Source organism: Lucilia sericata, unplaced genomic scaffold, assembly GCF_015586225.1.
Source record: "Lucilia sericata isolate MDLA Ls3-8-SP2 unplaced genomic scaffold, ASM1558622v1 Contig002652F_arrow, whole genome shotgun sequence".
In the NCBI taxonomy this organism is placed as follows: Eukaryota; Metazoa; Arthropoda; class Insecta; order Diptera; family Calliphoridae; genus Lucilia; species Lucilia sericata.
The window spans coordinates 26,916-43,604 of record NW_023996385.1 but is presented as its reverse complement, the minus strand read 5'-3'; the positions used below and the strand labels follow the sequence as shown (position 1 = coordinate 43,604).

The 16,689-nt window shown below is 31.5% G+C and overlaps 1 pseudogene; it reads left to right on the top strand.

The window, feature by feature from the left end:
• The first annotated feature begins 12,539 nt into the window (after positions 1 to 12,539).
• Positions 12,540 to 16,472, top strand: LOC119614160 (annotated as a pseudogene).
• Positions 16,473 to 16,689: the final 217 nt, after the last annotated feature.

Here is a 16,689-nt window from a genome sequence, read left to right as displayed (position 1 = left end):
ACAGAACTAGAACAGAACTAGAACAGAACTAGAACAGAACTAGAACAGAACTAGAACAGAACTAGAACAGAACTAGAACAGAACTAGAACAGAACTAGAACAGAACTAGAACAGAACTAGAACAGAACTAGAACAGAATAGAACAACTAGAACAGAACTAAAACAGAACTAGAACAGAACTAGAACAGAACTAGAACAGAACTAGAACAGAACTAGAACAGAACTAGAACAGAACTAGAACAGAACTAGAACAGAACTAGAACAGAACTAGAACAGAACTAGAACAGAACTAGAACAGAACTAGAACAGAACTAGAACAGAACTACACAGAACTAAACAGAACTAGAACAGAACTAGACAGAACTAGAACAACTAGAACAGAACTAGAACAGAACTAGAACAGAAAACTAAAACAGAACTAGAACAGAACTAGAACAAATATAAAAGATAGCACTGAACAAAAAAATATAACAGAACTAGAACAGAACTAGAAGAGAACTAGAACAGAACTAGAACAGAACTAGAACAGAACTAGAACAGAACTAGAACAGAACTAGAACAGAACTAGAACAGAACTAGAACAGAACTAAAAGAACTAGAACAGAACTAGAACAGAACTAGAACAGAACTAGAAAGAACTAGAACAGAACTAGAACAGAACTAGAACGAACTAGAACAGAACTAGAACGAACTAGAACGAACTAGAACAAACTGAACTAGAACAACTAGAACAGAACTAGAACTAGAACAGAACTGAACAGAACTAGAACAGAACTAGAACAGAACTAGAACAGAACTAGAACAGAACTTGAACGAACTAGAACAGAACTAGAACAGAACTAAAAACTACAAACTAGAACAAACTAGAGCAGAACAGAACTAAACAGAACTAGAACAAAACTAGACCTGGACTAGTGTTTTTTTTAATTTTCTAATATTTTTTCTATTAGTCTCTTAATTCGCTTTTAATTCTCCCATTAATATTAAATATCTGTTATTTACCATTTTAGTGAAAATAAATCTCAATACCTTCTAGACTTTTAATGCTCGTACATTTCATTAAAAACATAATGTCAACTGCATTGCGACAAAAATTGAAAATCAATGTTTTGCTACATTTGGTTGTTTTTTTTTTTAGCTTCGGCTTTTTTCATTAATTCCTATAAATTTCTAGTCTCTTAAAACTCCCAAAAAAAGCATAAAGTATCCATATTTATGGGCATTTTAATTTAAAAGGAACACACTAAAACTTAACCTAAACTTACTACAATTATAAGCGATGTTTGACTCTTATCCAAAAGACATAAAGTAAAACATGTTGTAAAACTAAAATCGAAAATGAAGAAAAAAAAATCCCAAAACTGGTCATACAAAAAATGCCATGGAAAATTGCAACAGCAATAGCTGTGTAAAGAAAAAAGTACCCGTATGCAAATGTAGAAAAAAAAAAAAAACAACTTTACAAATACTATGATTGCCTATGGTTAAAATAACATAGAAAAAACATTTATTTTTTATTTTAGTTACAGAAAAAAAAGAAAATATTTTTTGTTGAAAGACAAAATATTTCTAAAAATAAAATTTATCGATTCGACGCATTGAAATAGCACTCAGTGGAGCAATTGCAAAGATTTGTTACCACTTGAATGGAGACAAACGCGTACTTGTGTTTGTTTTTCCTGTTTTTTTTCTACATACAAATAATACCATTTCATTTCATCTACATTCCATATTCCAATTGTAGGATTCATGTAGAGCAGCCAAAAAATAAATGTTAAAGTTTTTTTTTTTTTTTTTCATAAAAACAAAAACTTATAGGATTTTTAAAAACCCATACATATGTATGTATGTACGTCTAAATAGTTAAATTTAATGTGACATATGCCTCTGGGTTCGATACTCCAGACAAACATACTCATACAATACAATAACAATGAAAAATATTTATTAGATAGAAACAAATTCATCAAGGATCCTTTAAAAACCCGCTCCATTCTTCATTCTGGAACCACTTCGTCGTTTCAGTTGAAATACATATTTGTTATTTCTTTAATCCTTAAATTTTCAAATTCACTAACATTAACGTCTAGCAATATATACTTGTACTCTTACAAACATATTTCACTGTCACACTTTCAACTCATATTTATAGTTGCACGTAAGAACTCTTGTAGTAAACATTAGAAAACGGAAATGGTATAAATGCTAGATTGCCTGTATATCCGGTTAATACTTCTTTGTATTTATAACGCTTTTACAATTTTTTTACTTTTACAGCTTTAGACTAGGCTAGACTATAGATAGGCTATAAACTCGACACAGACTAGAATATAGGCTATACTATAGACTAGACTATAACAGACTATAGACTATAGACTGATAGACTAGACTATAGACTAGACTATAGACTGGAATATACTATAGACTAGACTATGTAATAGACTATAGATAGACCATTGTCTAAACTGTAGACTAGACTATAGACTAGATATAACTAGACTATAGACTAGACTATAGACTAGACTATAGACTAGACTATAGACTAGACTATAGACTAGACTATAGACTAGACTATAGACTAGACTATAGACTAGACTATAGACTAGACTATAGACTAGACTATAGACTAGACTATAGACTAGACTAGACTAGACTAGACTATAGACTAGACTATAGACTAGACTATAGACTAGACTATAGACTAGACTATAGACTAGACTATAGACTAGACTATAGACTATAGACTTATAGACTAGACTATAGACTAGACTATAGACTAGACTATAGACTAGACTATAGACTAGACTATAGACTAGACTATAGACTAGACTATAGACTAGACTATAGACTAGACTATAGACTAGACTAGACTAGACTATACTAGACTATAGACTAGACTATAGACTAGACTATAGACTAGACTATAGACTAGACTATAGACTAGACTATAGACTAGACTATAGACTAGACTATAGACTAGACTATAGACTAGACTATAGACTAGACTATAGACTAGACTATAGACTAGACTATAGACTAGACTATAGACTAGACTATAGACTAGACTATAGACTAGACTATAGACTAGACTATAGACTAGACTATAGACTAGACTATAGACTAGACTATAGACTAGACTATAGACTAGACTATAGACTAGACTATAGACTAGACTATAGACTAGACTATAGACTAGACTATAGACTAGACTATAGACTAGACTATAGACTAGACTATAGACTAGACTATAGACTAGACTATAGACTAGACTATAGACTAGACTATAGACTAGACTATAGACTAGACTATAGACTAGACTATAGACTAGACTATAGACTAGACTATAGACTAGACTATAGACTAGACTATAGACTAGACTATAGACTAGACTATAGACTAGACTATAGACTAGACTATAGACTAGACTATAGACTAGACTATAGACTAGACTATAGACTAGACTATAGACTAGACTATAGACTAGACTATAGACTAGACTATAGACTAGACTATAGACTAGACTATAGACTAGACTATAGACTAGACTAGACTAGACTATAGACTAGACTATAGACTAGACTATAGACGACTATAGACTAGACTATAGACTAGACTATAGACTAGACTATAGACTAGACTATAGACTAGACTATAGACTAGACTATAGACTAGACTATAGATAGACTAGACTAGACTATAGACTAGACTATAGACTAGACTATAGACTAGACTATAGACTAGACTATAGACTAGACTATAGAGAGACTATAGACTAGACTATAGACTAGACTATAGACTAGACTATAGACTAGACTATAGACTAGACTAGAGACTAGACTATAGACTAGACTATAGACTAGACTATAGACTAGACTATAGACTAGACTATAGACTAGACTATAGACTAGACTATAGACTAGACTATAGACTAGACTATAGACTAGACTATAGACTAGACTATAGACTAGACTATAGACTAGACTATAGACTAGACTATAGACTAGACTATATAGACTATAGACTAGACTTATAGACTAGACTATAGACTAGACTATAGACTAGACTATAGACTAGACTATAGACTGGACTATAGACTAGACTATAGACTGGACTATAGACTAGACTATAGACTAGACTATAGACTAGACTATAGACTAGACTATAGACTAGACTATAGACTAGACTATAGACTAGACTATAGACTAGACTATAGACTAGACTATAGACTAGACTATAGACTAGACTATAGACTAGACTATAGACTAATATAGACTAGACTATAGACTAGACTATAGACTAGACTAGACTATATGAGACTATAGACTAGACTATAGACTAGACTAGACTAGACTGGAACTAACTATAGACTAACTATAGACTAGACTACACTATAGACAGACTATAGACTAGACTACAGACTAGACTACAGACAAGACTAAGACTAGACTACAAACTAGACTACAGACTAGACTACAGACTAGACTACTGACAAGACTATATACTAGACAAGAGATTAGACTACAGGCTAGACTACAGACAAGACTACAGACTAGACTATATACTTGACTATGGACTTGATTATTGACTAGACTGTGGACTAGACTATGGACTGAACTATAGACTAGACTATGGACTAGATTATAGACTAGGCTATTGTCAAAATCATAGAATTAAATCAATTTTATTTTATTTGTTAATACCTAGTAGTTTAATTAGAATTGTGTATTGTTGTTGTTGTTTTTTTGCAACATTTTTCAAACTTTAAGTCATTTTAACCACAAAATTTATTTTCATACCATTTTTACAAAACATCAGACAAAATAAGTATTTTATGTGATTATTGTTGTATTGTTAATGCTGCTGTTGCTGCTGTAGTTGATGGTATTTTTTGGTTACTGGTTAGCTTCAATAACCACACTAGGATTTAAACAAAAATAGAATAGCAGCAAAACATCATTGAAGTTTCAATTGCACAACTTTAGCAACAACAGCAACAAATAAAATCATTTTAAAACAACAAAACTTTGTTTAGTTCTAAACATGACTAGTGGGGTGTTAAAGAGGAGGTTTGACCAAATAAAACAACAAAATAGTAGTAAAATCATAAAATGTTGTCAACCCAAAAACACAACATCATCGGCAGTAACCAGCAACAACATCATAAACACCATCTAAGTTACGTTCAAACAACTGCAGTGTGACCAGTAGCAAGACTAGGAACACGAGGATGAGGACGACAATAACCAACAAAAATCCCAAAAATTATGTATCGTTTTTTTTTATTTCCTCTAATGGTCCTTTAAGCTAAAATTATGTGAAGTGTTTGGTGTTGCTACAAGTGATGATAGTTGTAGTAGTTGTAATATCTAGTGCTAGTTGTGGTTGTTAGAGTTTTTGCAATAAGTTGTTGTAATTTGTTCGGAGAGTGTCTGTTTGTGAAGCGTATTCGAGAGCAACTACAGGGTAGATATTAAAACCAATATTGTCATGATGGTTAACTATGAAAATAATGCTGAAAAAAGACTTTGAAATAAAATAACAAAAACTTAATTCTATTTTTCGATAAAAAGAAAATAATTATGGAATATAATTATTGAGGTCAACAGATTTTAAACTGATACTAAAGACTAATAATCACAGGAGAATCAAATTGAATTGAACTGATGAATCTAAGTTTCATCTGTACTTATTATGATATTGTATAGCCTATGGTGTAGCCTGCAGTTTCATCTACAGGATATATAAAATATATTGTCCAGTCTATAATATAGGCTATAGTCTAGTTTAGTCTATAGTCGAGTCTATAGTAGTCTATAGTCTAGTCTATAGTCTAGTCTATAGTCTAGTCTATAGTCTAGTCTATAGTCTAGTCTATAGTCTAGTCTATAGTCTAGTCTATAGTCTAGTCTATAGTCTAGTCTATAGTCTAGTCTATAGTCTAGTCTATAGTCTAGTCTATAGTCTAGTCTATAGTCTAGTCTATAGTCTAGTCTATAGTCTAGTCTATAGTCTAGTCTATAGTCTAGTCTATAGTCTAGTCTATAGTCTAGTCTATAGTCTAGTCTATAGTCTAGTCTATAGTCTAGTCTATAGTCTAGTCTATAGTGTAGTCTATAGCCTAGTCTATAGTCTAGTCTATAGTCTAGTCTATAGTGTAGTCTATAGCCTACTCTATAGTCTAGTCTATAGTCTAGTCTATAGTCTAGTCTATAGTCTAGTCTATAGTCTAGTCTATAGTCTAGTCTATAGTCTAGTCTATAGTCTAGTCTATAGTCTAGTCTATAGTCTAGTCTATAGTCTAGTCTATAGTCTAGTCTATAGTCTAGTCTATAGTCTAGTCTATAGTCTAGTCTAGTCTAGTCTAGTCTAGTCTATAGTCTAGTCTATAGTCTAGTCTATAGTCTAGTCTATAGTCTAGTCTATAGTCTAGTCTATAGTCTAGTCTATAGTCTAGTCTATAGTCTAGTCTATAGTCTAGTCTATAGTCTAGTCTATAGTCTAGTCTATAGTCTAGTCTATAGTCTAGTCTATAGTCTATAGTCTAGTCTAGTCTATAGTCTAGTCTATAGTCTAGTCTATAGTCTAGTCTATAGTCTAGTCTATAGTCTAGTCTATAGTCTAGTCTATAGTCTAGTCTATAGTCTAGTCTATAGTCTAGTCTATAGTCTAGTCTATAGTCTAGTCTATAGTCTAGTCTATAGTCTAGTCTATAGTCTAGTCTATAGTCTAGTCTATAGTCTAGTCTATAGTCTAGTCTATAGTCTAGTCTATAGTCTAGTCTATAGTCTAGTCTATAGTCTAGTCTATAGTCTAGTCTATAGTCTAGTCTATAGTCTAGTCTATAGTCTAGTCTATAGTCTAGTCTATAGTCTAGTCTATAGTCTAGTCTATAGTCTAGTCTATAGTCTAGTCTATAGTCTAGTCTATAGTCTAGTCTATAGTCTAGTCTATAGTCTAGTCTATAGTCTAGTCTATAGTCTAGTCTATAGTCTAGTCTATAGTCTAGTCTATAGTCTAGTCTATAGTCTAGTCTATAGTCTAGTCTATAGTCTAGTCTATAGTCTAGTCTATAGTCTAGTCTATAGTCTAGTCTATAGTCTAGTCTATAGTCTAGTCTAGTCTAGTCTAGTCTATAGTCTAGTCTATAGTCTAGTCTATAGTCTAGTCTATAGTCTAGTCTATAGTCTAGTCTATAGTCTAGTCTATAGTCTAGTCTATAGTCTAGTCTATAGTCTAGTCTATAGTCTAGTCTATAGTCTAGTATATCTAGTCTATAGTCTAGTCTATAGTCTAGTCTATAGTCTAGTCTATAGTCTAGTCTATAGTCTAGTCTATAGTCTAGTCTATAGTCTAGTCTATAGTCTAGTCTATAGTCTAGTCTATAGTCTAGTCTATAGTCTAGTCTATAGTCTAGTCTATAGTCTAGTCTATAGTCTAGTCTATAGTCTAGTCTATAGTCTAGTCTATAGTCTAGTCTATAGTCTAGTCTATAGTCTAGTCTATAGTCTAGTCTATAGTCTAGTCTATAGTCTAGTCTATAGTCTAGTCTATAGTCTAGTCTATAGTCTAGTCTATAGTCTAGTCTATAGTCTAGTCTATAGTTAGTCTATAGTCTAGTCTATAGTCTAGTCTATAGTCTAGTCTATAGTCTAGTCTATAGTGTAGTCTTAGTCAGTTTATAGTCTAGTCTATAGTCTAGTCTAGAGTCTAGCCTATAGTATATTCTAGTCTATATTGTATTGTGTCCCAGTCTACATTCTACTCTGTAGTCTGTTCTGTATCATAGATTGGTATTTACTGCTAATTTTCTAATCGCATTCAAATTTATAACAGTTTTTCATATTTAGAGCAAAATTATTTTAACAAAATTATTCTTAAAATTATTTTCAAACATTAATTATATTTAACTACTAAGTAGTTAAAACAAACTTTAGTTATTAATAGAATTAATGTAAGAAATTAAATATTGATTTGTTAAAATCTAGTTTTTCAATTGAAACATTAGCTGATGAAATATTGCAATTAAGTTGCAATACATCAAGCATTAGTTACGTGTCATTGTGCAAATAAATTTATTTCGAAAGAAAAAAAAAAATTGTAATAAAATAAACAAAAATATGATTGAGAAATGCAAAAATACAAATAAAGAAATTCTTGAATTAGTAATAAACGAGGGTTGAATGAAGACTAAGGTCATAAGAGTTGAATATGAAATCTTTTGAGTCAAGATTTTCGCTCTAATACCGAACTGAAACATTCGATAAAATATTAAATTTTTTTATTTCTCTACATTTTAAATCCAACCTCGTATTTTATTAATTTCTTTTGCTGCCTAAATGACCTTTCTCTTTCATACCTGTTCGTTTAACAATTTATTTTCTATTACAAAACTGTCAAGTTATTGTCAATATCTGTCAACACTTAATTGACAACTTATGCAACTTCCGAATTTAATTTCAAATCTATATAAATAATGATATTGAACGTTTCTTGAATTTTATAACAAAATTTTAATAAATCAATAATAAAATAATTATATTCATGTTAAATTATTAAATAACTATTAAATAAGTAACAACTTATTAAAACACTTTGTATTTTTTTAGAATTAATGTTAAACTTAATAATAATTTTATGATACAAAACTACTAATATTTCAAAAAATATTATTAATAACGGCATATTAAAATGTTATTAAAATTTTCCATTCGCTATGAAACAAACACAACACACATCTGGGGGCTCGTTCTTAATTTATTAGTAATATTTTAAAAACACGTTCTGAAAAATACCAAACATGCATTTTAATGATAATAATTAGATTTATATAATATTGTTTATAAAGTAATATTTTAGTAAATATAAAAATCGTAATAAGAATTTTTCATTGCAAAATTCGATACACTTCTCATCGCTAATATTTTAGTCTTAAAGTTAAAGTTTCTCTTAAAAATAATACTCAGGTTATAGTTGTAGGAATATGTCATTTTAATAGCAACTATTAAAATAGTCTTAAAACTTTGTCACATAAAATTTTGTTTACAGATTACCTATGGACTTAAGTCTAGCTCAGTTTACATACAATAAACGGATTTACAATTTAATCCATAGTCTGAAGTAGGTTTTAATAAGTACTTATATGAATCAGTAGTTAGTTTATAGTCTAGTTTATAGTCTAGTCTATAGTCTAGTCTATAGCCTAGTCTACAGGCTATAGTCTAGACTATAGACTAGACTATAGACTAGACTATAGACTAGACTACAGACTAGTCTATAGTCTAGTCTATAGTCTAATCTATAGTGTAGTCTATAGTCTAGTCTATAGTCTAGTCTATAGTCCAGTCTATAGTGTAGTCTATAGTCTAGTCTATAGTCTAGTCTATTGTCTAGTCTATAGTCTAGTCTGTAGTCTAGTCTATAGTCTAGTCTATAGTCTAGTCTATAGTCTAGTCTATAGTCTAGTCTATAGTCTAGTCTATAGTCCAGTCTATAGTGTAGTCTATAGTCTAGTCTATAGTGTAGTCTATAGTCTAGTCTACAGTCTAGTCTATAGTCTAGTCTATAGTCTAGTCTATAGTCTAGTCTATAGTCTAGTCTATAGTCTAGTCTATAGTCTAGTCTATAGTCTAGTCTATAGTCTAGTCTATAGTCTAGTCTTAGTCTAGTCTATAGTATAGTCTATAGTCTAGTCTATAGTCTAGTCTATAGTCTAGTCTATAGTCTAGTCTATGTCTAGTCTATAGTCTAGTCTATAGTCTAGTCTATAGTCTAGTCTATAGTCTAGTCTATAGTCTAGTCTATAGTCTAGTCTATAGTCTAGTCTATAGTCTAGTCTATAGTCTAGTCTATAGTCTAGTCTATAGTCTAGTCTATAGTCTAGTCTATAGTCTAGTCTATAGTCTAGTCTATAGTCTAGTCTATAGTCTAGTCTATAGTCTAGTCTAGTCTAGTCTATAGTCTAGTCTATAGTCTAGTCTATAGTCAAGTCTATAGTCTAGTCTATAGTCTAGTCTATAGTCTAGTCTATAGTCTAGTCTATAGTCTAGTCTATAGTCTAGTCTATAGTCTAGTCTATAGTCTAGTCTATAGTCTAGTCTATAGTTTAGTCTATAGTCTAGTTTATAGTCTAGTCTATAGTCTAGTCTATAGTCTAGTCTATAGTCTAGTCTATAGTCTAGTCTATAGTGTAGTCTGTAGTGTAGTCTATAGTGTAGTCTATAGTCTAGTCTATAGTCTAGTCTATAGTCTAGTCTATAGTCTAGTCTATAGTCTAGTCTATAGTCTAGTCTATAGTCTAGTCTATAGTCTAGTCTATAGTCTAGTCTATAGTCTAGTCTATAGTCTAGTCTATAGTCTAGTCTATAGTCTAGTCTATAGTCTAGTCTATAGTCTAGTCTACAGTCTAGTTTATAGTCTAGTTTATAGTCTAGTTTATAGTCTAGTCTATAGTCTAGTCTATAGTCTAGTCTATAGTCTAGTCTATAGTCTAGTCTATAGTCTAGTCTATAGTCTAGTCTATAGTCTAGTCTATAGTCTAGTCTATAGTCTAGTCATAGAGTCTATAGTTAGTCTATAGTCTAGTCTATAGTCTAGTCTATAGTCTAGTCTATAGTCTAGTCTATAGTCTAGTCTATATTCTAGTCTATAGTCTAGTCTAAAGTCTAGTCTATAGTCTAGTCTATAGTCTAGTCTATAGTCTAGTCTATAGTCTAGTCTATAGTCTATATTATAATCTATAGTCTAGTCTATAGTCTAGTCTATAGTCTATTCTATAGTCTAGTCTATAGTCTAGTCTAAAGTCTAGTCTATAGTCTAGTCTATAGTCTAGTCTATAGTCTAGTCTATAGTCTAGTCTATAGTCTAGTCTATAGTCTAGTCTATAGTCTATATTATAATCTATAGTCTAGTCTATAGTCTAGTCTATAGTCTATTCTATAGTAGTCTAGTCTAGTCTATAGTCTAGTCTATAGTCTAGTCTATAGTCTAGTCTATAGTCTAGTCTATAGTCTAGTCTATAGTCTAGTCTATAGTCTAGTCTATAGTCTAGTCTATAGTCTGGTCTATAGTCTAGTCTATAGTCTAGTCTATAGTCTAGTCTATAGTCTAGTCTATAGTCTAGTCTATAGTCTAGTCTATAGTCTAGTCTATAGTCTAGTCTATAGTCTAGTCTATAGTCTAGTCTATAGTCTAGTCTATAGTCTAGTCTATAGTCTAGTCTATAGTCTAGTCTATAGTCTAGTCTATAGTCTAGTCTATAGTCTAGTCTATAGTCTAGTCTATAGTCTAGTCTATAGTCTAGTCTATAGTCTAGTCTATAGTCTAGTCTATAGTCTAGTCTATAGTCTAGTCTATAGTCTAGTCTATAGTCTAGTCTATAGTCTAGTCTATAGTCTAGTCTATAGTCTAGTCTATAGTCTAGTCTAGTCTAGTCTATAGTCTAGTCTGTAGTCTAGTCTATAGTCTAGTCTGTAGTCTAGTCTAGTCTAGTCTATAGTCTAGTCTATAGTCTAGTCTATAGTCTAGTCTATAGTCTAGTCTATAGTCTAGTCTATAGTCTAGTCTATAGTCTAGTCTATAGTCTAGTCTATAGTCTAGTCTATAGTCTAGTCTATAGTCTAGTCTATAGTCTAGTCTATAGTCTAGTCTTAGTCTAGTCTATAGTCTAGTCTATAGTCTAGTCTATAGTCTAGTCTATAGTCTAGTCTATAGTCTAGTCTATAGTCTAGTCTATAGTCTAGTCTATAGTCTAGTCTATAGTCTAGTCTATAGTCTAGTCTATAGTCTAGTCTATAGTCTAGTCTATAGTCTAGTATAGTCTAGTCTATAGTCTAGTCTATAGTCTAGTCTAGTCTAGTCTATAGTCTAGTCTATAGTCTAGTCTATAGTCTAGTCTATAGTCTAGTCTATAGTCTAGTCTATAGTCTAGTCTATAGTCTAGTCTATAGTTAGTTAGTCTATGGTGTATCTATAGTCTTAGTCTTTAATCTAGTCTAATCTAGTCTATAGTCTTGTTTGTAGTCTAGTCATTATCAATTTACATCAATTTGCCTCTTTCTATTTCTAGCATCCCACTGTGTAAATTTTTTATAACATGTATATTGTTCTCTTAAAGTTGGTTGTTTTTGTTACAATAGAACTCTCTAATAGTAAAAACTGCATTTTATAAAAACAAATAATACATGCATAAATAAATAATAGTAGTTACATTGGAAACGATTTAAAAACAGATGTTTTAAGTTCATCTAACTCAATTTGTCGCCGACTTTAAACGGGCAAACACAACAGGTGCATAAATTGTGTCTAGAACGGTTAAATAGAAAAATTAAGGAACATTAATTGAATATAAAAGTACAAATGTCAATATAAATATAGAGAGAAAAAATAAATTTAAAATTATTAAAAAGTAAAAGTGAAAATAAAGTTTATAACATTTTCTAATAAAATGATAATTAAAAGGCAATCATTACGTTATAAAAAATGAATTAATGATAAATAAAACAATTAAAATATAATTAAAAATAATTTAAATATTATTAATATACTTAACACCATCAAGTGCTAAATATTATACCAATGACTATTAATTAATTAAAAAAGCTGCAAATAAAACAATAAATATAATTTTTAAAAAAAGTGTTGTTGTCGTAAAAAATCCTCACCAAAATGCTGTTCAATATTTCCAGAAAAAATTTCGTATTCCTTTTACTTTTAAGTTCTATTGTGATTATTGTCATTATTATATTCTGTGCAACAACATCTGTTAAAACACAGTTTGAATGTTTCAATACGGAAGTGGATACGAAAAATTCAACATTGGAATTAGTGCATATAGTAAGTACTGTCGAGCGATAAATGTGACATTTGTCACGAAATTTTTGAAAGTGAAGAAAAGATAAAAAACAACAGAGAAAGTTATAAGCTAGTGAATGGAAAGGATAAAAACCAATGTCATGGTTACCATAGGACAGAATCTAATTCAAGCTACATAGCAACAACAATGAAACCAGTATGAAATTAGACTATATACTAGACTCAGACTAGACCAAATACTTACTAAAGATAAGACTATAGACAGGACAAAACTATAGACTTGACTACTGATTACACTAAATACTATAGACTATACTATACATATATAACTATAGACTAGACTATAGACAAGACTATAGACTAGACTAGATACTAGACTATAGACTAGACTATAGACTAGACTGTAGACTAGACTATAGACTAGACTATAGACTAGACTATAGACTAGACTATACTAGACTATGACTAGACTATAGACTAGACTATAGACTAGACTATAGACTAGACTATAGACTAGACTATAGACTAGACTATAGACTAGACTATAGACTAGACTATAGACTAGACTATAGACTAGACTATAACTAGACTATAGACTAGACTATAGACTAGACTATAGACTAGACTATAGACTAGACTATAGACTAGACTATAGACTAGACTATAGACTAGACTATAGACTAGACTATAGACTAGACTATAGACTAGACTATAGACTAGACTATAGACTAGACTATAGACTAGACTATAGACTAGACTATAGACTAGACTAGACTATAGACTAGACTATAGACTAGACTATAGACTAGACTATAGACTAGACTATAGACTAGACTATAGACTAGACTATAGACTAGACTATAGACTAGACTATAGACTAGACTATAGAAGACTATAGACTAGACTATAGACTAGACTATAGACTAGACTATAGACTAGACTATAGACTAGACTATAGACTAGACTATAGACTAGACTATAGACTAGACTATAGGCTAGACTATAGACTAGACTATAGACTAGACTATATACTAGACTATAGACTAGACTATAGCTAGACTATAGGAGACTATAGACTAGACTATAGACTAGACTATAGACTAGACTATAGACTAGACTATAGACTAGACTATAGACTAGACTATAGACTAGACTATAGCTAGACTATAGACTAGACTATAGACTAGACTATAGACTAGACTATAGACTAGACTATAGACTAGACTATAGACTAGACTATAGACTAGACTATAGACTAGACTATAGACTAGACTATAGACTAGACTATAGACTAGACTATAGACTAGACTATAGACTAGACTATAGACTAGACTAGACTATAGACTAGACTAGACTAGACTACACTATAGACTAGACTATAGACTAGACTATAGGCTAGACTATAGACTAGACTATAGGCTAGACTATAGACTAGACTATACACTAGACTATAGACTAGACTATAGACTACACTATAGACTAGACTATAGACTAGACTATAGCTAGACTATAGACTACTATAGGCTAGACTATAGGCTAGACTATAGGCTAGACTATAGACTACACTATAGACTAGACTATAGACTAGACATAGACTAGACTATAGACTAGACTATAGACTAGACTATACTAGCTAACTATAGGCTAGACTATAGACTAGACCTTAGGCAAGACTATAGACTAGACTGTGACTACACTATAGACTAGACTATAGACTAGACTATAGACTAGACTGTAGACTAGACTATAGGCTAGACTATAGACTGACTATAGACTAGACTATAGACTAGACTATAGACTAGACTATAGACTAGACTATAGACTAGACTATAGACTAGACTATAGACTAGACTATAGACTAGACTATAGACTAGACTATAGACTAGACTATAGACTAGACTATAGACTAGACTATAGACTAGACTATAGACTAGACTATAGACTAGACTATAGACTAGACTATAGACTAGACTATAGACTAGACTATAGACTAGACTATAGACTAGACTATAGACTAGACTATAGACTATACTATAGACTAGACTATAGACTAGACTATAGACTAGACTATAGACTAGACTATAGACTAGACTATAGACTAGACTATAGACTATACTATAGACTAGCTATAGACTAGACTAGACTAGACTATAGACTAGACATAGACAAAAGACTATACTAAGCTAGACTATAGACTACTATAGACTAGACTATAGACTAGACTATAGACCAATCTAGACTAGACTAGAGACACTATAGACTATCTAGTTGACTAGACTGTGGACTGTATATAAGCTGGACTATTGACTGGATTATTTTAGTCCATAGTCCAAACTTAAACTTGACTATGGCGCAGGCTATAGTAAAATCTGTATATATTTAGCTTATATGTTATTTTTAACTTATTTTTTTGTTCAAAGGTTTTGCGACATGGTCCCCGAACACCAGTAGATACCTACCCTAGAGATCCTTATGTAAATAGTGGATTTGAGCCTACCGGTTGGGGTCACATAACCAATGTAAGTTTGTTTTGTTTTAGTTATTTTTTACACAATTTAAGAAGATTTTTTTTGGCACTATAGAAAGGTAAAAGGGAGTTATATGAATTGGGCAAATTACTAAATAAACGTTATGGAAAGTATATGGAACCGTATTATACACCAGATGTAAGCAATTATTTTTTAAAACGAGACCATTTTTTCTAATGTTTTCTATATGTATTTCTTTGTAGAAAGTTTATGCCCAAGCTACTGCTTCCCCTAGAGCCATGATGACCTTATCTACCGTTTTAGCCAGCATGTTTCCACCCCAAAATACTCCCATGGAATGGCATCCTACTCTCAATTGGCAGCCTATACCCATATTCTCAGAACCCTTGGATCAAGATTCATTGCTTTTAGTACGCACCCCTTGCCCTCGATATTTTGAGGCTCGAGATGAGGTGTTCGAATTACCCGAAGTTAAAGCGGAAATGTTGAAATATCAATCTCTATTCAAAAATCTAACTGAACTAACGGGTATGAATGTGAGTAATGCTGAACACATCAATTCTCTTTATATTACTCTGGAGGCGGAGAGAGATTTTGGTTTGCCGCTACCCGAATGGACGAAAGATTATTTCCCCGATAAATGCAATTTTTGGCTGAACAGAGTTATGTTTATAATGCTTATACTAGGGAAATGCAAAAGATAAAGGGAGGTCCTTTCCTAAAGAAATGTACGATGAGATGTTGAAGAAAAGGGCTCAAAAGCTTAAGCCTTTTGATAGAAAAATGTTTATTTTATACGGGTCATGATTGGACAGTGGGTAATATATTGTCTGCCCTAAAGGTATGGGATAGACAAATGCCTAGGTTTTCGGTAATGGCCATATTTGAACTGCATAAAAATCCCATAACACAGGAGTATTATGTGGAGGTATGTTTTTCATAAAATCATAAAATTTGTTCTCTAATTCTATGCTTAAATTATAGATCTTCTTGCGCAATGATGAGCAGGGCTGTCTCAAACAATTACAAATACCCCACTGTGATCTTAAGTGTCCGTTGGACAAGTTACTGCTGCTAAGTCAGGATGTCTTGCCAAATAAATCATATGCGGATCGTTGTACTGCCAAAAATAGTAATTTCATTGAACCACCACCAAGGCTGATAGATCAGTAACTGGCAGCTGCAACACATACCTTTTTGCACACAAGAGCTGGCCTTGCAACTAACTAACCAACCACCCTATAATTAGCTATAAGTATCTAGAACAAATACATATTTAACCAGTATTATGGTTTTAAGTTGTTTATAAATTTTATAAAAATAAATTTTGTAAATTTGTAATTAAATATAATTTTATATAGTTTTCGAAAATAATAGTCACTCGCTTATT